Source organism: Periplaneta americana, chromosome 1 (genome assembly GCF_040183065.1).
Source record: "Periplaneta americana isolate PAMFEO1 chromosome 1, P.americana_PAMFEO1_priV1, whole genome shotgun sequence".
Taxonomy (NCBI): Eukaryota; Metazoa; Arthropoda; class Insecta; order Blattodea; family Blattidae; genus Periplaneta; species Periplaneta americana.
The window spans coordinates 90,629,308-90,653,243 of NC_091117.1; the positions used below are offsets into that span (position 1 = coordinate 90,629,308).

At 36.1% G+C, this 23,936-nt stretch overlaps 1 protein-coding gene across 2 annotated transcripts in view; it reads right to left on the minus strand.

Moving 5' to 3' along the window:
• Nucleotides 1-23,936, minus strand: part of LOC138698133 (protein HGH1 homolog) — a 108,640-nt gene that overhangs the window by 12,298 nt on the left and 72,406 nt on the right. The window contains exon 8 of one of the 2 annotated variants that reach the window (XM_069823872.1): nucleotides 2,592-13,899. The exons of the other annotated variant lie outside the window; for it this stretch is intronic. The gene's annotated coding sequence lies outside the window, so the exon portion shown is untranslated. Of the gene's footprint in view, nucleotides 1-2,591; nucleotides 13,900-23,936 lie in introns of those variants that run through there. 2 annotated transcript variants of the gene reach the window in all.

Here is a 23,936-nt window from a genome sequence, read left to right on the forward strand (position 1 = left end):
GCAGATCCTCGTCGTCATATGGCATTCGCTGAAGTCACAAGTCGTGATACAATTAACAGTGAAAGGTATCTCCAGTTAATTATCGACCTCTTAAATATCCAGAACATTGTCAGTCTATTTCTAACAAGATTTCGCCACTGCTCATTTAGCTGCCATGTCAATGAAGGAATTACGGCGTATTTTTAGTACAAGACTAATAAGTAATAATTTGTGGGCTACGAGGCTCAGATCTAACACTCTGTGATTTTTATTTATGGGAAACACTAAACAATAGGGTTTATAGGAAAAATCCTCATTCCATAGATGAACTAAAAGACTATATACGAGAAGAAATCGAGGTTATCAATAATGTGGAACTTCTGAGTGTTGTTCATTAGTTTATCAGAAGATGTCAGTTGTGTGTGGCCATTTTCAGCAACGACTGTGAGCATGGTAAGTCCAAATTATTGAACATTTATTATTAGTACTGTTATATTGTAGAAATGTCAGCAAAATGGTTATGTGCTTGCCGGAAATCATGCCAGCAGTGGGCCACAAGTCACTTGCTGTTTTCTTGCCTTATGTCATAATAATGTCTCTGTAGCTCATTTGATCTTACAGATTCGGAAAGGAAAAGTATGACCTGAGATATTGCCAATAAAATTTCGTTTGGCGCCATACTGAACAAAGTCTGTAATTCCTTGTCAGATAATAAATTAGATCGCATTCATTTCCTAACAGAAAGACTTGTATAAAATGGAAAACTAACACAACCTATATTTCTTATTGGTGAGAGACAACAATGATGGTAGAGATGTCACCATGGTAATTTGTCCACAAGGTGTGCAGATGGTGACAGGAGGGCGGGCAGGCGAATGGAGGTTGAAGCTTACAGCCTGATCAGCCGCATGTAAGCTGAGCATGACTGAGAGGCTGGGAGCAGTATTAGGGAGAGGAGTGTAGAAAGGGGAAGACTCCCATCACGTGATCTGAAGGTAGGAGTGACTCAAGGCTCGTACATACAGGTTGTCTAACTTCCAATGCACACGGTTCTGCGCCACATGGTGAGTGACGTCGCTGGCAGTCCTCCGCTTCTCGACTCCTCAGTCTGTTGTCATACTGTAAACGCGTTAGTTTGTATCAATCTATTGTGAAGCGTGTATTGTGTTTGAAGAAGCAGTTTCAGAGTGCATTTTTTCTTAAATATTTTGTCAGGTACAGTAAATTTCATTACTATTCTAAGTGATTGAATTCGCAGTCTTTGCAGCAATCCATTGCATTAAATTTTACAAAAATTGTTTCGTCGTATTTTTTTGTCATCTTCATTATCTGCTTTGCCAAAGTTTTAGTCTTCTTTCATATCGCAATTTTCTTTTCAGGCAGAGAGGTTTCTTTTGAAAATGCTGGGAACTCGATGTGCTGTCGCTGTATGTAATAATAGTCGAGATATAACGAGGTCTAACAATGTTATATATCATAGATTTCCCAAGGACATTTTTCGTAGAAACCAGTGGGTGCAGGGATGCAAGAGAGAGGATAAATTCAATCCAAACACATCTTATGATTACGCAAAGAGACTTGATGGCAGAGTTGCTAAAGACAGAACCTAAAAGATGTTTAAAGAAATCAGCAGTACCTTCAATTAAACTGCAAAGTCATAAATTGCAGTCTGATGGAGAAGCTAGCTCTTCTAGACATTCGAGACTCCAAATACGAGAGAACAGGAAGTTAGTAGCAGAAATTCTAGAAGAAAACGAAAGCATAGGTAAAGAGCAAGGAAGAAAAGAAAACGAAAATAGTGTGAGGGAGGAGAACGAGAGATTGAGAAAAAAGTTGTCACCTCTAAAAAAGCAAGTTGAATCAGACCGAAAAAATATGAGGAAGAAAAAACAGCAGGAGTTGAATAACAAAACCGAGAAATATTTCAATGTTTTGTCATCTTTGTTCACGGAAAATCAAATCCAACTGCTCCTCGCAAGAAAAAGACAGGTAAGATGGACACCCGAAGAGTTGAACTTGGCTTTCACTTTACGTTATCTTAGTAAACGATGTTATGTATTTCTTAAAAGACAGCTTAAAATATCGCTACCTGGAATTTCACACTGCAAAAGTGGGTGTTGTCATTTAACATGAGGGGAGGATCACTAGAACAAATGTTCCAGTTCTTGGAAGTTGCAGGAACGAAACTAGGAACATATAGCTATTCTGATGTTTGACGAGATGAAAGTGAAACGAACTTTCGAATATGATGTGAAGAATGACTAAGTTGTTGGTCCAACGAATTACTTGCAAGTTGTCTTGGTTCGTGGTTTATTCTCCAATTAGAAACAGCCCGTATATGTCAATTTCGATACGAAAATGACACCAGCTATAATCAATTCAATAACTTGTAAGTTGAATAAGGCAGGTTATTTGGTAAAAGCCATTGTAAGTGATCTTGGAGGAGGCAACGTTGGACTATGGAAAGAAGTGAATGTATTAACAGAGAAAACGTTTTTCCCACACCCATCTCTCTCATCATAAAACGTTATGTGTTTGCAGATGTGCCACATGTGCTAAAACTTATCTGGAACTGGTTTCTAGACACGGGATTTGTTTTACCTGGAAATATCTTCATTAATAAAGGTCCCTTAGAGGCTTTAATCGACTCTGAAGATCCTGAAATGAAAGTCTGTCACAAGATAACCAAGGCGCACTTAACAGTGGAGAGGACTCAACGCCAGAATGTGCGAAAGACAACCCAATTAATGTCCTGCACCTCAGCCGAAGCTCTGAAGACATTTTTACCAGGAAAGGATTCTGAACTTGCCAAACACACAGGTATATTTTTTGAATTAGTAGATAAATAGTTTGACTTGATGAACTCATGCATCCCGCGTAATTTAGGAGACCCTTCAACCAAACCTTATGGGAAAGACTTGGAGAAACAAAATCATATTCTCAATGAAATGTTGGAAACTATGAAGGACATGAGATGTTGCGGTAAAAGAACAGTTCAGCTGTTTCAAAAAGGCTGCATAATTTCAATTAAATCTCTGCAGTTCCTGTTTGAAGATTTAAAAAGGTCTTTGTACATACAATTTATTTTAACTAGACGGCTAAACCAAGATGCCCTCGAAAACTGTTTTTCGCAAATTAGGCTACATGGTGGATTGAACGATCACCCCTCGCCTCTCGATGCGTTGTACCGAATGAGGATGCTTATATTAGGAAAAAAACCAGGGAATATTACAAGATAACACTAACACGAATAATTCTGCAGATGATTCCGAGTTTATATCTTGCAGAGTAATTAGTGTGATTGGTGCTCCCATTAATGAAGAAACAAAGTTGAAAAGCACCCCTGCTTCCCGTCACTCAGTTCTCCTACCCACCGAATTCGCACCCCCTTTCGAGCAAACTCTCTCTTCAGTTTTCCCCCAGGCACTCCCGTTTCTCCTCTCTTCTCTTTTCTATGTTGCTAGCACCCTCGCTACTCTCTCTCCCTCGTCTTGTCTTCGTTTCTCCCCAGGCACTCCCGTTACCCCTCTCCACTGACAACAGCACGCCTTCAAGTTAGCTTCAGCAGAGTCACAGGGCCAAAAACTGCAATAATATTCTCAGTCCTGACAACAGCACGCCTTCAAGTTAGCTTCAGCAGAGTCACAGGGCCAAAAACTGCAATATTCTAGATTTTCTCAATGACACTCCTGTTTCCCCTGCCCACGAACATAAGAAGGACACTGATTGTTTTAAATAAACAACTATATCTGTATCAAAGTATTTTCTTCCTACATCATCGTATAACCCCCCCCCCACAAATTTCGTCATCACCTGTCATTCACTCCCGTTTCCCCTCTCTCCACCTGGGATCACAGCAAGCAGAAGAATGTCAAAGCAGACCGAAGCACAACATCTATATCGTAACATCAGCCTTCCTCATACACTTCAGCTCCTCTTGTCACGTCACTCCCGTTTCCCCTCTCTACACCTGTGACAACAGTCATCAGCAGAGGAATGTCAACGGAGGCCGGCGCACGACATGTACAAAATAATAAGAACACTAATGCAAGAACAAGACATTGAAGCATTTAACATGATGACTCCAATTGTAATGAAATGATTGAATGATGATCCAGAAACAGTTGAATTTGCTGCATATTTTTCAGGAAAACTATCTCGAAAATGTGACATCACGGGTTTATAGTAACAGAGTAAATAGTGGCCTTAACACCAACATGTGTACTGAAAGAATGCACAGGACATTGAAATATATATATATATATATATATATATATTTATTTATTTATTTATTTATTTACATTGGAAAAATGTAAAACGGTTAGACAAAGCAATTAATGCTTTAATGACCTTTGTGAGAGATGAACTGCAAGACTGATTAATTGTTCTCACAAAAAGTAAAGTCACAAATAACTTAAAGACAAGCCAAAATAAATGAGGTCTTCATCTTAACAATGACCTGATATTAAAAGAACATGGTTGGAGTATACCATCATTTTCTGACATAAAGATGTCTTTTGTACAAGAAAATAATTGCAGTGTAAGTACAAATTAGTCTGCAAACAATGTAAAGCATGCCCTCATCCAGTATACTTGCACATGTGTAGATTCCAACATAAAATGGAATAGGGTAAGAGAGGGTGAGATAGTGCAGTGGTATAGATGGTGCACCTCATGATTTACCCATAAAATTTCAGGAAGTAGCTATCCTAACCAGTCATGTCAATACAGCCGTCAGAGAAGGTTCTTGTGTAAAATTTAGAAGAAAGATACATCAATTTGTGAGAAGTCAGATCTCTGGTAAGTGCAAAAATTTTCAAAGGTTTATTTTGTGTGCAGCTTAAGGAGGGAAAGAATACCATTAGGTTGAAGGTTGTTACTTCTAAATACAAAGGAACTTGTCCTTATTCTTTATGACAGAGTTCAATGCTCTCGTCCAACAACTTCACATACAATAATAGGCACAAAAATATGTATGCTATTCGGTAGAGATGGCGCACATGAAGGGGGGTAGAGATTGTGCACTGCTTTAAGTACAGCATACATCCCCAGGTAATAATCCTGATGGACAGAGTTATAGTTATTCTTTTTCTATTCTCTACAGATCATGCCTAGAGTTTACAAAAGGAAAAGTGTTTGTGGTTCTTGGACTCAAGATAATCTTCACAATGCAATTACGGCAATTTTGGAAGACAAAAAGAAAGTTAGGGAAGCGGGAAGAACATTTAAAGTTCTAAAGGCGACTTTATGTAGGAGACTTGTTTCTAAGAATTTTGAAAAGCAGAAAATGGGTCCTTCTTCATGCTTAGGGCGTGAAATGGAATTAAAATTAGTCGACTATATAAGGGCATTGCAAGCTGCAGACTTTGCTCCCACTAGAGATACAGTTAGGAAGCTCGCATTTAATGCAGCAGAAATGTGTGATTTAGAAAACAAATTTAATAAAGAAAAGAGGACAGCTGGTCGTGATTGGTACAGGTCGTTCATGGAGAGAAACCCATGCCTCTCTGTGAGAAAAGCAGAGGGCTTATCTGTCCCACGAGCTCGAGGTATGAACAGGGAAGAGATCGATAAATACTTTCATCTACTTACAACTGTACTTACTGATAACCATTTAACAGAAAAACCATCAATTGTGTTTGATGTAGATGAAATAGGTTTGCAGCTTAACAATAAGCCAGACAAAGTTGGTAACTTCTTACCTCCTTATTGCATTTTTAAAGGTGTTAATAAGAAGGCTGAATTTTCTGATGCCATGCCTCCAGGATCCATGATGAAGATGAGCAAAAAATCTGCCTATGTCACTGCGGATATTTTTATGAATTGGCTGAAAAATCACTTTGCTCCTAGAAAACCTGCCAGGGAAACTCTGATCATTTTAGATGGTCACTCATCACATATGAATTTCCCTGAAATGCTAGAATTTGCAGTACAGAATGAAATAGTGTTATTGTGTTTGCCAAGCCATACAACACACTATCTTCACACTGGACTGCTCCTTCTTCAAACCTTTGAAGACCTACTTTTATCAGGCTTGTCAGTCTTGGATGATGAGGAACGAAAACCGGAAGCTTAATCGACTGCAATTTGGCAAGCTTTTATGTGAAGCGTGGTCAAGTGCAGCTACTACAGGAATTGGAGTTGCTGGATTCCGTGCATGTGGGATTTTCCCATTAGATAAATCTGCTACACCAGATCATGCATTTCACCTGTCCGAAACGTCACGATCTAAAAATGGCCTGGAAACTAGAGTTCCAAGTCCTCAACCTTCCACTTCCCAACCATCGACTTTTCAACCCTTCACTTCCCAACCATCCACTTTCCACAGTCCATGAATTCGAGCCTCCCACTGAGGTCAGTCAACCCATAGGCCTACCCCTTACTCCCAACAAAGCCCTTCAAAAAGTGTTGCCTATTCCGAAGATGACTAAAGCAAGTACCTCGAGAAGAAAACAATGAGTGGCAGTAATTACAGATCCAAAATACATGGAAGAAAGGAAGAAAAGAACAACCATGACTGCACACAAAGAGAAGGGAAAAAATTCAACTAGGCCTACGTCCAAACCCACAAAACGTAGAAAGAAAAATGTAACATCTTCATCAGACGACAGTGAAATAAGTGAAAATGAGTGTGTTGAGTGTTTGGAACAATACGAGAAAACTGTATCAAGAATAGACTGGATTAAATGCATCTTAAGCTTTAAGTGGTTGAATGAAACATGCTCAGTTCATGCTAATATGTGTTCTCTTTGTCGCAGGATGGAAAAAGGAAGAATAAGAGACGAGAAAAGAGCAGTGAAGTAAGTTTTATACATGTTTCCACACTGCGTCATCTTATCCACCCAGGACGAGTGAGTTAGCACAATGCTCAACTTTTTTCGTACGGGTATTTTTATAGTTAAAAATTACAGATAAGTTATGAGACACTAAGAGTCTCCCACCAAATGCCTGTAAAGTGTATGTCTTGAATTAAATATTATATAACATCTTCGCATGTGAATTATTTTGACTAAAAAAAAGTGCGCCATTTATATCCCCTTTACCCTATGTGCAAACATATGCATAGCATTTGCTTATTCAAAATCATGTAGAATCAAATTTAAAATTTTTGCGTAAATATTCGAGAAAATAATGGAGGAAAAAATGATAGCCATGACGATGATGAAGATAATTTGTTTGTTGATATTGATGAAAATGATGCCAGTGAGAAGGATAATATTATAGCAGAGCTCACAAAGAAAGATATTCAACATTTTTCTCTCGATTTAGAGAGCCAAAAAGAAAAATTTGCCGATGAAATACTAAATGTACTTAAAGAAATAACATCAGCAAGCGAGATTTATGTTTATAAACGACATATGACATCACTAAAAGCAATCACAGATGCTGTTCGTTCTACAAAAGGATGCAACCCTTCACCTAGAGTCGCAAAACATTGAAGTTGGTGGTGAGGTTTGAGTGCATCAATGAACTCGTGAGCTATACTGGCAGTGCATAGCACATACCAGGCAGGTCACAAGTGAAATGCCAGACAAAGCAGCTTAATATCTATGGGTTCCCAGTTGGAGCACCAATGACATAAAGGCTCTGGTCACCAAGTCAAGCTGTAAGGCATCATGGTGAGAACTGAATGGCACTAGGGTGTAAAACAATATGGCAATTGATCCCTCCAGAGGACCCGGCATGTTAACCAGGTACGATAGAATTTAACACGAGAAAGACATATAATACATATTCCGAAGTGATATAGTGTTAAAAGTTGTGAAATCAAGTTCTATAATCAAGACAATACGAGTCATTTAATACACAAATACAGGTCAGAGCAGATAAAAGCCATAAAAACATCACATCACATATACTTTAACCATGAATGCCTAAACCAACAACGAACACCGAAATACGCACAAATCAACATAAAAAACACATCATACCCAGCACAAAAGACAACTCAATTTCAGAACACACACACTCTTTGACTCCACATTACACTATACAAACACACCCCCACAGGAAACAAAACAAAAGGCGCCAAGACCAGCAACAACCAGTTCTGAAGAAGGCCCATAAAAAGCCGAAACATGTTAATTAGGTACGATATAATTTAACATGAAAAAGACATATAATATATATTCCATTAGACTGTGTCATTGTAATCCACATCTCAGGAAAATTCCCTCCAATTCTGAGCACATTAGTGAAAGTAAGCACATTTAAAAGTTTTTAGCCTTAAAAAGTAATTATTTACCACATTTTTCAATGTTAAATATACTTTACATAATAAATATTTAGGAGGAAAATTGTACAATAGTAAGAATATTTGGTGTTTGGGGAAAGCAATTATAAAAATAACTTGTTCAGTCTTCTAACCTATAAAATGGCAATAACCCATTCTCTGATTCAAGAGCGCTTGGGGCACATGTGGATAGTCTACTAGGGGCACTTGTGGACACCTGATTAATCTGATTCATCTATAAATTAGACTTAATTTGTACTATGTATTTTAGAATAATGGTCCGGACATATGGGAGGAAGACAAATAGAGCAGAAATCTCAGAAGAAGCAGTACAGAGGGCAATTGATGATATAAGAAGTGTAAAATCGATACATGAGACAGCACATTTGCAGGGAATCAAAAAATCCATGCTACACAAAAGGCTAAAAAAATGTCAAGGAGTAAATAATGAAACACATGCAGTCTACAAGGGGATAAGAAAATACAGCAGTAGACAGGTATTTACTTGCCAAGAAGAAGAAATGCTTCAAACGTTACCTCAGCCAATGCAGTAAAATGCAGTATGGCTTAATCTTCAGTCAAGTAAGAGAATTTGCATATAATTATGCACTTAGTTTGGGCCACTGCATTCCAAGTGTTTGGAAAGAGAATGAAATAGCAGGCATTGATTGGATGCATGGGTTTATGAAAAGACATAAACAATTAAGTTTAAGAAAGCTTGAAAGTACTAGTCTTGCACAAAATATTAGCTTCAACGAGCATAATATTGGAATGTTTTTCAGTAACCTTGAAACTGTCCTACAAAGATACAATTTTCTTGATGATAGAATAATAAACATAGATGAATCTTGCCCCTACTGGTGTCAAACAAACAGGACAAACTGATTCTGCAGAACGCAGAGAACTGGTCACATTTTGTGGAATTGTGAGTGCTTCAGGCAATGCTATTCCCCCAGTATTTATCTACCCAAGAGTTCGTTTCAAGGGTTCATTTCTTTTAAGAGCACCTTCAGGAAGTGTAGGCTTTGCTTCATGCATAGGTGCACATGTTGAGATTGTAAAACACATTAAGCAACATACACAGGCCAGTAAAGACAATGTTATTCTGGTATTGCTTGACAATCATGGATCTCGTATTAACTTAGATCTGATGTTTCTAGTAATGAATATTCTAAACACAGTAACTTCACTATTTTTCATCAAAATATTAGGGGATTCAAACAAAAAATTGATGAATTGATCACTTCTTTAGCATCTCAAAATCATATACCTCAGATATTATGTATAGCTGAACATCATATGAAACAACAGGAAATATTACAACTGTCTTTACATCGATATTTATTAGGTTCTCATTTCTGTAGACATGTCTTCCAAAAAGAGGGTGCCTGTATTTTTATCAGAGAGGATCTATTATTTAGTAAAACTGATAGATCTGATTTTTGTCTTGAACAAGATATTGAAATCTGTGGAATACAAGTTGGTTATGAGATATCACATTTAATTATCTTATGTGTTTATTGGGCGCCAATGGGAGATTATAAAAAATTTACAACTAACTTAGATTCATTATTGAAAAGACTTTATAAACCACATACCGAATTTGTAATCTGTGGTGACATAAACATAGATTATCTATCAGAAAGCTCACGTAAAAGAAAACTAAACTCACTCCTTGAAACTTATAATCTTAGTCACACAGTAAGTTTCCCAACCAGATGGAAGTAGTACAGCCATTGATAATATATTTATAGATAAAAGTAGATTGAATTCCTATTCAACAGTACCATTAGTCAATGGCCTGTCTGATCACGATGCACAAATTCTAAGTGTTTTCAATGTGAGTGAAAAATTCCAAAATGTTAATTTAAAAATCAAAAAAAGGATTATAAATGCTGGATCTCTTCATCATTTAAATACATGTCTACAAAATGAATCTTGGGAAAATGTATATAGTACCGATACCATTGATATTAATACTAAATTTAATGCATTTTTCACTACATTTACGAATTATTTCAATGAATGTTTTCCAGTCAAGGTGGTGAAAAAAAGTAAAAGTAAAAACATGTGGATAACACAGGGAATTAAAATATAATGTGTTACAAAAAGGAATCTATATTTAATGAGTAGGAATAGCAATGATCCTCATATTCTTAATTACTACAAGAATTACTGTAAAACTTTGTCAAAAGTTATAAAAGATGCAAAGAAAATGTAAATGAATGAAAAAATACAAAATTCAGATAACAAGATTAAAACTATTTGGGATATTATTAAAAATGAAACTAATCGATATTCAAAGAATGAAAATATTACTTGTATTAAAATCAATGATTGTAAAATAGATAACCCAAAATCAATTGCAAATCATTTTAACGACTTCTATATAAATATTATTTAGAACTTAAAGATTCAAGATTGTGCAGAAGATGCTGCACTTGGTTACCTAACTGATGCATTTAACACTGAGTTTTTAGGTCTCAAATTTATTCCCACTACCGCAGCAGAAATCATGCATGTGATAAAATAACTAAAAACAAAATACTCCTCTGGATATGATGAAATTCCAAGTAAAGTTCTGAAAGCTTGTTCTGAAAAAATATCCCCTCCATTAAGCTATCTATGCAATTTGTCAATGCAATGTGGTATTTTTCCAGAAAGACTCAACTATTCAATAGTAAAACCAATATACAAAAAGGGAGATAAATGTACCATTGCTAATTATAGACCTAAATCATTATTAACAACATTCTCAAAAGTGTTTGAGAAAGTTATGTATAATAGATTATATCATTACCTGGAGTCCAACAATATATTAGTTTTAGAACAGTTTGGATTTAGAAAACAAAAATCGACAAAGAATGCTGCTTTTAGTTTGGTGGATGAAATACTAAATTCATTAAATTCGAAACTACATGTCGGTGGGATTTTTTGTGACTTGGCTAAAGCATTTGATTGTGTAGACCATAGTATATTAGTAAAAAATTGAAGTTTTATGGAATTAAAGATGAGACATTGGGTTGGTTTACATCGTACTTATCAAATAGAAAACAAAAAGTAGAAATAAATGTACCAAATAGTCATAAAGTTACTTACTCAGAATTTAGAAATATTAAACATGGTGTTCCGCAGGGGTCAATTTTAGGTCCATTGTTGTTTCTAGTTTATATTAATGATTTAGCCTTGACCATAAACAATTTATCTCATGTAATTTTATTTGCAGATGATACAAGTGTGATTATTTCAAGCAAACAATACGATCACTTTATAAACACTTCCAATTCAGTGCTGAATCTAATGAATGAAAGGTTTCATGCAAATAAATTAGCACTTAATGTTGATAAAACCAGTGCAGTCAAATTTAGTACACACAATAGTGCTCAAGTTTCCTACAGTATTCAATTAAATGGAACTCATCTCAAAGAATCTATAAGCACAAAGTTTCTTGGTTTAGAATTGGATAATCACTTGAACTGGAAAACGCATATAGAATGTATTACTCATAAATTGAGCTCTGCCTGTTATGCATTAAGATCCTTATCTACTATTGGTGATATAAACTTACTTAAAATGTCATACTTTGCATATTTTCACTCTGTAATGAAATATGGATTAATATTCTGGGGTAACTCGTCTGAAGCTGAACACGTTTTTGTTTTACAAAAGAAAGCTATAAGAATAATGGCTGGTGTGCATAAAAGGACATCATGTAAAAATATTTTCCGAAATTTAGAAATCTTAACCTTACCTTGTGAATACATTCTTTCCCTAATGTTGCTGTATATTAAGAACCAAGATAAATTCAGTACTAATCAAGACGTTTTTGTTTTACAAAAGAAAGCTATAAGAATAATGGTTGGTGTGCATAAAAGGACATCATTTAAAAATATTTTCCGAAATTTAGAAATCTTAACCTTACCTTGTGAATACATTCTTTCCCTAATGTTGCTGTATATTAAGAACCAAGATAAATTCAGTACCAATCAAGACGTTTTTGTTTTACAAAAGAAAGCTATAAGAATAATGGTTGGTGTGCATAAAAGGACATCATTTAAAAATATTTTCCGAAATTTAGAAATCTTAACCTTACCTTGTGAATACATTCTTTCCCTAATGTTGCTGTATATTAAGAACCAAGATAAATTCAGTACTAATCAAGACATTCATCATTTTAATACAAGACATAAATCAGATCTTCATCTACCCTCTGTTAGTCTAAGCTGTTTTAAAAAAGGAGTTCGCTATTCATGTATAACAGTCTTCAATGCACTGCCTAATTATCTTAAAGATTTGAAGAACCATGAGAAAAGGTTTAGAAAAGAATTAACCAAATTTCTACATACTCATACCTTCTACACAACTGATGAATTGTTTATGCTTGTGAATTGAATTATTCTACTTAAAATGACATGTACAATTTTATATAGCACAACTAAAATATGTTTTATATTGACTTAAGGTGTTCACTACATCGTATCGCACTCATCGGACGTATCGCACAGATCGGATATTTTACGTGGAGTGCGTTCACTGTAACAGCTCTGCCTCATCGCCTCATCGGATTCCCTATCAGCTGTTTAAAACATATTACGTACGATATTGATATTGACACTGAAAACAGACGAGTTTTGACGTTAGGTAGAACATATGATCTAGGTTATTTGCAATCATGAGTGATAGTGAGGAGTTAGTAATTGCTTCATGCATATTAATTGAAGAGGAAGAAAGAATGAAGAGGAGGAAACGAAAGAGATATTAGTTACATAATATATGTAAGAAACGACTTGAATTTGGAGAGTATCACACATTATTCCCTGATTTAATGGAAGATGGTGTTAAATTTTTTGAATATTTTCGGATGACATATGACAAATTTATGATTCTCTTGGAAATGATGACACCAGACTTAACAAGAAATAACATATCGTTCAGGACAGCAATTGGGCCCAGAGAAAGACTTGCAATATGTTTGAGGTACTAATAATTATTATTGATACAATTATATAATAATTACATACATTACATTTCTGTTAACGTTTATTTCTTAACACTGTGGTGATTAACTTAGTAGCTGCCATCATCCTCTTCATAATCTACAATTAATGCTTGTTCTCCCATTTCCACAGTCTGGAAAACCTCTCTTCTTCTGCCATCTGATTGGCAATTTTCAGTTCCTCGGCGGCTATTATTTGAAAAACTGTGCTTTTAACATTAATTTGTACAGGCAAAGGGAACGTTTTAACAGTTTGTGCCATATTTATAAAGAACATAGTGAGGGGATCTGTTGTGGATTCTTCACGAGCTCTATTTGCTTCACAGGCTTTTTTTTGCAAATATTCTTGGGGACGCTTGCTGCAGTAGGTTCAGATGTCTTTCTTTTTCTACCCGATGAACGACTTGTGGATGGAAGTGGTGATATGTCATCGTATCCTCGACATTTATAGGCCTATCTATTATTTCATCATAAGTATCCTCCAAATATTATTCATTATCTTGTGATAGCTGTGATGAAATATTAGAAGCTCTTGATTCTTCATCAAATATATAAGGAATCAAGAAACTCAATTCCTTCTCGAACTTGGGAGGCTTTAATTTTGGGGTTGCCTGACCACTTGTTTTTCGTAGATTCAGCGCTTTGCGATGGTTGTCGCGTATACGTATCCATCGTTCTCGACATGCTTTCGCTAAAACATAAAAAGAAAAGAAAATAGTTTTGTGTGTGTTATTAGACGTCTACAGTAGAGGAGGTAAGACCTGTCCTGTGACCTTATCATGTGCCTTGGTTATATGATCAATGGGTAAGGAGGGGGAAGATAGGTTATATTCTGAGATGAACTGCCATGTCAGTAGATTCGCATAATATTAACCATCATGAAACAAACACTCTTTCTGATAGCTTATTCTTTCCCTTCTCGCACAGCTCAAATGCCAGGTCTCACCTCCTCATCTAAAATATGCTATGATTTCAAGGGATTTTGTTTTGAATTTCAGATACCTGGCTACTGGAAACTCATTTCTTTCCCTAGCATTCAACTATAGGATGGGAGAACGTACAATACGAGAAATAGTGTATTCAACCTGCCAAGCTATGTGGAATAGACTTCAGCCCATCTACATGCCAGAACCTGATAGGACCAAATGGATGAATATTGAGAAGGACTTTTGTAACAAATGGAATTTTCCTAATTTAGTAGGTGCAATTAATGGAAAACATATCATAATTGAAGCACCTCCTAAGAGCGGCACACAGTTTTATTGCTATAAGAAACTTTTTAGTACAATATTGTTGGCACTAGTAGATGCTAATTATAAATTTATTGTTATAGATGTAGGCGCATTTGGTAAAAATTCAGATAGCAATGTTTTTAGAAATTCAAACTTGGGTATTGGATTAATGAATAACACTTTGAATGTACCTCCAGCGAAAAATCTTCCTGAAAGTAATGTTGCTCTTCCTCATGTTATAGTGGGAGATGAGGCTTTTGCTCTCCGCACTTATTTAATGAGGCCATATTCACGTGATCAAGCTCAAGGGGATGAGAAGAAAAAGGTATTCAATTATAGACTAAATAGAGCCAGAAATGTTTCTGAAAATGCTTTTGGTATTTTGGTGAGAAAGTTCCGAGTCTTTCAGAACAAATTGAGCTTGTCACATGAGCATGTGAAAATTGTTGTACTTGCTGCTTGCATTCTACACAATTTTTTGAGAGATGATACATGCCATTGGAATGAGAATGATTTCACTGTTTCAATTTCTGACATGAAAGGTTTGAGGAATTTAGTAAGAGTGGGTGGAAATCCATCCCTTCAAGCAATGGAGATCAGGGATCAGTTTAAAGATTATTTTAACTCAGCTTCAGGTTCAGTAGAATGACAGCTTAGAAAAGTCAGAGTTGGACAAACCAGCAATAAATAAAAGTAATGCTTCAACAGAACCACCCCATGCATATAGATAGGTTATTAACTTTGGGGGTAGCTTAAAATTAATACATAGCTTGAAATAAGGAAATGTATATCTCTTGTTCATTATGGTCACAATTACGTAGGCTAATAACTTTGAATGTGCTTAGATGTAGCTATGTTTAATAAAAATTATATTTTGTGATAATTGCGTGGTTTTATTAGAATATTTGAGGAGCTTTTATTCAAAACTTAACATGTCCATTTTTAGAAAATGCTACAAATATGCGTTTTTGTGAAAAACGAACATTTTTCTTCGGTAAAAATTTACACGAATCGATTGCAAAAAAAAAATGAATATTTCGCCATAGAACATATTTTGTTCATTGCAGAAAAGTAAGTTTTTGGCCTCTGAAGTGTATTTTCGTATATTGTACATGTTAAGTGTTGAAAAAAAGCTCCTCATTTAAAATGTTTGATGACCTACTTACCTGGTATTTTCATTGTATTAGCAATTTTGTCCCAGATGTTGTCCCTTACCAGTTGATTACTGTAATGGGGATGCCTTAAATTATATAATACTTCGTAGTTTTCTACGAAAGCAATAAGCTTTCCATCTTCCATTTTGGCGCGCCACTGAACATGGCATAACATAATATCAACAGTTTAGCAATTACAATTGATTTATTAAAGAAGGCCATGATCACATGCATCGGAAAAGTTGCCCATCCAAGAAACGTGGACGGATTTGCCAAGAGCCGTTGCGTACGATAAGATGTAGTGAACGCGGTTACATAACAATTACAGCAAAGATAGTCTTTTTCTGATCTGTACGATTCGTCCGATGAGTGCGATACGATGTAGTGAACGCTCACCTTTAATCTGTTGTTTAGCATAACTGATGAGTTGTATGTGCTGTAAATTGAATAGTATACTGTAAAGGTCAACTGATGAATTTTTTAAGCTTATAAATTGAATTAATCTACTTCATATGAATTGTACTATTTTGTATAGCTTTACGAAAATAAGTTTGTAAATTGAACTAATTTGATTGTATTTATGTTTGTATAGTTTGGCTGATGAATTGTATATGCTTTTAAAATGAATACTAGTCTGTATAGCTCTACTGATGAATTGTATATGCTGTAAATTGAATGGTAGTTGAGACGGTTCCTCGTATAGGATAAGGAGGTTTTCATCTGATTAGTATTTCTTGTTAATATTCTTATATGGATAGGAAGCGTAGGCATGTAAGAAAGTTCCAGAATGAGAAGGAAGTAACAGCTGGGCAGAAATGCCGAAGCCACGCTAAGCGGACAAGAAACATGTGTCCAGGCGTGGAGTCGACCGCTGGGGGGCTACGTGGACTTTGCCTGCGGGTGGTCAGCTAGATGACGCCAAGCCAGGTTCGAAAAGGAGACAGTCTGGAATATTTTAGAGAGTTGTCAGAAAACACCGGAAGTGGGGGAGGATCTAGTTAACGAACAATTTTTGAAGAGCGCGTCTTAAGTGACGTAAGAGTAATCATGGTCAATCAGGATTCATAATAGAGACACGTGATTTATAGATAGAAGGGCGAGATGAGGATAATTCGTGGTTGCAAGTAGAGGGTAGACTTGGCAGATGGACAGAGAGCAGATAGAATGCGTGCGGTAAGGATGCACTCCACATATTCTCGGCGAACCTAACTTGGAAGGGGACGGCGTGGATAACAATTTACGGACTTAGAATTTTTAGTGGGTATAGGAAGAAGTCGTGTGTTGTATCATTCTTGTAAGTCCGAATTCTCTTCTCGTAATTATTATTACATTTGGAATAAATGGTCATCACGTTATTAACTGTCCATTATATTACCGGTGTTATAGTATAAAACATAGAATTACGCAAATACGGAAATTAGTCTACCAACTTGTGGGCAGTGAGAGCAGTATATTATACACTTGGACATGCATTTCTGCTAATCTGAAACCAATACTTCATAATAATAAACGTTCTCATCGAGATTTATTACCAACAACTTCTGGTGTGTCCGCGTACATCATTCCAAGCAACGAGCGCATCTCCCAAACCTCATGTCCCAACCGTTTACAGCTGATCTGGGAACCTCATCTCTACCAGAGTAATCTCGAGTTACTCTCCATACACAACGGGGCTGACAGCCGAGGGCAAAGAGAGGCGTCTTGGGCAACACCAGCATCGACCGCCTCATAGTCTGTATAGCTCAATGTATGAATTGTATATGCTGTGAATTGTATAGTAGTCTATATAGTCTGAACTGATGAATTGTTTATGATTATAAATTGAATTAATCTACTTGATATTTATTGTACAAATTTGTATAGCTTAATGAAAGTATGCTTGTAAATTGAATTAATCTGCTTACTTTGTATTGTATATGTTTGTATAGTTTTGGCCGATGAATTGTATATGCTTTAAATTGAACAGTAATCTGAATAGCTCTATTGATAAATTGTTTGTGTTTGTAATTTGAAGTAGTTTGCATGATATGTATTATCAATTTCTGTAGATCACAACTGATTGAATTGTTTATGCCTTAAATTTAATTAACTTACTTGCTTTGTATTATACATATAGCTCAACTGATGAATGATCATTTGCGTTTGTAAATTTAATAATCTGATTGGATATGTATTGTATACTTTTAGTAGAGCCATTGATGTAGCTCAGTCAGCAGACTCGCTGGGAGCTGCGTTCGGGCTTGGGTTGGATCTCCCTTTGGTCTCATTGAATGGTTTCTTCCGAGGTTTTCCCCAGCCATGGCACTGAAGATGGATGGTCCATGGCGAGTCCTCAGCATCACTTCATTTCATCTCTTTGATTTGATTACCTGGTTGGGTTTTTCCGAGGTTTTCCCCAACCAAAAGGCACATGCCAGGTAATCTTATGGCGAATCCTCGGACCTCGTCTCATCATTGTAGAAAATTACTAAATTGTAAAACTGTAAAAATTGTAATTGTAATATTGTAAAATTTTGACTTGTTCCACATCTTAAAGCTTCATTGCCCATGTAAGATCTATGGAATATAATAAATGAATGAATGAATGAATGAATGAATGAATGAATGAATGAATGAATGAATGAATGAATGAATGATTTTGTATTGCCGAGAAATGGAATAGTATTACTAACATTTGGATGGTCTTATGCCAAAGTGAACTAAGTGACATTTTTATAAAAATCGCGATATTATAATGTTATACGCAAAAATAAAGTTACTTTCTTCTGCCAATGTGAACTAAGTGATTTCTGAACTCTGGCTTACGATATTCAACTGTTTTTCTTTAACGTAAGGTTGGTAGCATTACTTTAAACCACTGCCTGCTCGATCGCATCCTATAGCTGCGTAAACTGCCTGCTCAATCAAAGTTATTTTACCGCTAGGTGGCACGCAGTGCCCACGGTTATTAACATTATCAGTATATGCAAAGTCATTACCTGCCACTTTGTGGCTGTTCGCGCATAAACGTTGATTGGGCAGGCAGTATAAGCCGCCATAGGATGTGATCCAGCAGGCAGTGTTCCAAACCGAACTAAATGACAGTAAAAAATGGCGTCTCTTGGAGATAGTTCCCGCGCAAGTGGTTGTCAGAAAACAAATAATGAAGGTCCTGAAAGTGAATGTGAAACAGGTCTTTTTAGTTCAAGTTCGTCTGATCTTTATAATCCAGGTGACGCTGAGACGTCTTCTGAAGGTTAGTACAACATATTTTTCATTATAGTTTTGTGTCAGGTTATGTTTCATTTTACTTGTGCCAGAGTGAACTATGTGTGAACATGGACACAAACTGTCACTGCACATGCTCAAGAGATTATAAATGGAAGAAAAGCTCATTGTGGCCAACCAACAACAGCCAACTAAAATTAACTTCCTTGTTAACAACAAAATTTCCTTGTCATGCCTGTATAAGTCGAGAAATGAAGATAGTTCACTTTGGCATACGACATTTAGTATATTTTTTTCCATGCTCATTTAACTAACTCGTCACTTTATTTGAAAGGGATAAAAATGTAATAGTAGTACAATTTTACCTCATAATTAATTAAATAAGGTTTTTCTTTTTTTTCAGACGAAAATAAAATTCTGAAAAGAAAGAGAAAGAAAACCTGCCCAGATAAGTGGAAGGAATCAGTTAGAAAACAGAAACGAAACTCAGGACAGGAATATGTTAACTGTAGAAGAAAAGTTATAGCAGGGAAAGGCTTCATCGACTACAAATGTTCATGTAAAGCTAGGTGCTGGGAAAAAGTTGGGATTGAGGACAGAAAAAAGTTTTTCAATATATTTTATGATTGTAGATCTTGGGAAATGCAGACATCAATAATAGCTGGAGAAGTGAATTGTGAACCAGTAGGAAGAAGGCGGTCAAAGAATAAAGAATCACAGAAGCAGTTGTCTAGGTGTTACTACATCCCATATGGTAATGGACTTGAAGAAAAAAATATGCAAGGACATTTTTTTTAAATACTCTAAAAATTAACAGTTCTAGAGTACATAGAGCACTGTGCAAGCTGAAGACTGGCTCCATGACTGATCAAAGGGGAAAGCATATCCCGCACAACAAAACTCCAGAAGGAATGGTTCATCGCATTCAAGAACATATTAGAAGTTTTCCCACCATATCAAGTCATTACTGCAGGGAAATGTCATCTAAGCAGTACCTATTTAGATACTAATATCAACCTAAGCCTCATGTATAGATTATTCAATGTGCCGTTTATGTTTCGGCACACTACCATGTACTTCCATTTTCTCTTTTTCTTTCTATCCTTGTTATCTTTTTCTTTTTGTTTTAGTTCCCTTTTCTCCTCATAGATGACTCATATCTTTTCTGTCTGTTTTAGTTCTTCTTACTCTCCATAGGTGGCTTGTTCTCCATTTTCAGTCTTATCTTCTGCTCTATTTTAGTTGCCTTCTTTTCTTCCATTACAAGTCTATCTTCCCGCACGTACTTCTAAGCGAGGGGATCTCGTGATTACTTATAATTGGTGAGGGAGCAGTTAGTATTTTATTCTGATTGGTTAAGATAGAGACGCCAGTTTTTATTTCGGTTGTAGCGTCAGTCTGCTGGATGGACTCATTCAGGTCGGATGTGTGCCAGCAGTTATGAATGTTTCCAAGTGCACGGGCTCGAACTGGGTTCGATAGTTCTACTCGCAGCACCATAGCTGAACGAGTTGTGGGAACCTGCGATTGGATCGCGGAAGAAATACATGTGGCAAGTGAAACTTAGAAAATTACGGATATCGAACTGGGTTCGAGTATCTTTTCTGAGAAGAATGAACTCAACATGGTTATTATTTTGGTTGTAGCGTCGGTCTGCGATACGGACTCATTGAGGTCGAGTGTGTGTCGGCAGGCTCAGTAAGATGAACACTGTTGGGGCGTCAATGGGCGTCGGACCTTCCTTGAGGGAAGTTGTGTAGTAGCGGGTTTGATTATGTGGAAGTTAAGTTAAATCTGCCGGGGAGAGATTCGTTGAGGAAATACGTATAGTGCAGTCAGCTCTACCTAAATACCGGTCGGTATTTTACTTGAGGTTATTGTATCTCAAGCTGTGATGTAACTAATAGTCAACCACAGACTACAAGAAGTTCAGTTACTTAGTTTTGGTTTACGTTTTACTTAGTCATTACAGCAAAACGTATTTGACGAGAATGGAATTCAAAATGGAGGCATCCATTGTTGTGTGAAGTTTAAGGGGTGACCAATTTGAGTGTTACAGTTATGTGTGTGTTGAGTATTGGTTATATGTGAGATGGGTCGACAAGATGGATGTCAGCAAGGACAAGTAACTATCAATGTAAGGTAACTAGTTGGGTTTGATTAACATTACTCTGTAAGGAAGATATATTCTGTGTGAAGAAGTTATTTTGGTTGTCTATGCTAAATAAATGTTTGTCTTAAACATAGGTAATGTGTGTTGTTACTCGAGTACCTCGACAAGCAGATTACCATCCTGATCATAACGTTTCAGGGCAGGGTTATTTGGTATAATTCAGATATTTATCATTTATTTCAGCAATCAAAAGTCCTACCAGACCCAGCGACGGTTCATCATTACAAAATTAAAAGAGGAAGATGACACTCTTAAAGTTCCCAGTCAGACACTCTATGAGAAGGCATTCAGGCGAGATTTTAATTTAAGCTTCAAGCCTCCTCTGAAAGATACTTGCCAGACATGCGACTCTTTGAATGTGAGGATTAAAGCAACTGAAGAAACAAGAACTGAAGACGAAGATACGTTGTTACAAAATCTGAAATAAGAACAACAGTTACACCATCGGAGGGTAGAACCTGCAAGACATTGTGTCAAGGAAGTTTCGAAACACAGTAAAGAAGATGAGAATCTCACTGCACTAACATTCGATTTACAGAAAGCAATGCTTCTTCCAAAGCTGACTACTGGAGTAGCATATTACAAAAGACAACTCACCTGTTTTAATTTTGGGATACAGGATGTTTCATCTAGCAAAGGAATTATGCATGTGTGGAACGAAAGCATTGCATCTAGAGGAGCACAGGAAGTTGGATCATGTTAATTAAAATATATTGCAACTCATAAGATCAACAAGATGCTAACTGTGTGGTCCGACTCCTGTGGAGGACAGAACAGGAACTTCAAAATGGCCTCAATTTGGATGTATTTAGTTCAAAATCCTGAAAATGCTATTGGAGAAATTGTGCACAAGTTTCCTGAACCAGGACACTCATTTCTTCCAAATGACAGTGAATTTGGGGACATAGAAAAGAAGCTACACTATCATCCTGAAGTTTATGTTCCGTCATAATGGGCTGAAATAATTGAAAAATCAAAGGTGAAAAAGATGAAGGTTGAAGTTGTCAGAATGGAATCAAAAGACTTCAAAAGTACAAAGGTGCTCGAAGAAGCATTAGTTAATAGGAAGAAGAGTCTAGCAGGAAACCAAGTGCAATGGTTAAGAATAAAAGAAATTAGATTCTTAACCAAGAAACCAGGAATCATGGAATTCAAATACACACATAATGAAATTGAAGAATATTCACAAGTAAATTTCAGTAAGAGGCTACATGGCCGCCTGTGTAATCTTGGAAATCTAATTCAAACCACATTGTATCCCCTGGGTCGGTCACTTAACCCAGAAAAACTGAAAGACATCAAAAGCTTGTTGCATTATGTCCCACCAGTCTATCATCCATTTTACAATACAATACTGCAAGCATCTTCACAACATGGATTGCAAGAAACTAATGAGCACATCAGTGAATATGAAGATGTAGACAATTAGTGAAATATTGTAAAATCTTGTTTGAATGTCATATTCTATTTTTTCGTAACTGTGTTGGTTTTTTTAACGAGTTCATTGGACCTGACTGGAAAGGAAACTTGTGGAGGATCTTTTTGTAATGCATATGCAATGTTTCTCTATATTAAGAATGCTGTTAATGTGAGTTCCACGATTTCAAACAGTTGTTTTGTTTATTATAGCAGTATTATTTGAAGCTACATTAGTTTGTATGATTGTTATTACTTTCAAAATCTATTTGAAATCTTATGCCAAAGTGAACTATGTCAAAATTTAATTTTAAGCTCAAGATTGTGGAATGTAATGATGTGCTGCAAGTGTTCTTATAAAGTCTAACTTTTTTTAGAAGACATGAATATTTTGAGCTCAGGACAAATTCAAAATTCCAAGTGATTAAGTTGCTATAAGCCTACAAAGTTAACTCTGTTTTTCTCAAAATATGTGTTATGATACTTGGTTCAGTTTGGCATAAGATCATCCATTTACACCACACACAACTCACCGCCTTAAACTCCTTGATATTTCTGTGTTTGGTCCCTTTAAAAACTACGGTATTGTAAAGCTTCATTCAATAAGTGGATAAGTGAACACCCAGGTAAAACTGTCAGTATTTATGATATTGTTTCCCTCTCAGCACAGCCATTTCAAAGGGCATTTAATAATCAGAATATTGTTGCTGGATTCAAGAAGGCTGGTATTTCACCCTTCATTCGGAACATATTCTCCAAGGATGACTTTCTAAGCTCCTTTGCTACAGATCAACCAGCATCTCCTGTCCAATGTATCAGCAATGAAAGTAGACCTACAGCAGTGATTGAAGGAAATAGAATGAAGAGAATGACAGCTGATAAAGACTTGTTTCAGCCATCAACCTCTACTAAACAACCAACACCTACAGAAAACTGTATGGCAGGTAACCAGAATCATTCACTCACTCCAGAACAAGTCAGGCCATTTCCAAAAGCTGAGCTTCGCAAAAATAATGGAAAAGCAAGGAAAAGAGGCTCAATGTGGATTTTAGCAGACACACCTGAAAAAAACAGACTGACAGCAGAGTTAGAAAAACAAAAGATTGCACAAGAACGAAAGGCAGCATGTCGGCCTAAAGGAAGATTAGAACACAAAGACTTGAAGAAAATGCAAAAGAAAAAAAAGAAGTTGATTGAAAGTTCAGAATCATCAGAAAGTGATATCGATCATAATTTAAGTGAAGAATCAGGAGTTAATCCTTTTGAGTTTGCTGGTGATAGTCTCTCTGAAAGTGAAGGTGAAAAATTAAATATGATGGAACTAATATTTGTGTCAATGATTTTGTGCTTGTTAAGTTGAACACCAAAAAAAGTGAAAAGTGCTTTGTAGCACAAATAAAAGAAAAGATTTCTACTTCACAGTTTAAAAATTGTGAGGTCCACATTACATGGATGTAAATGTTGGCAATCAAATACAATACAATACAATACTTCACAGTTTGTTGTAAACGTTTTGAATAGACAAGATGACTCATACAAATTTATA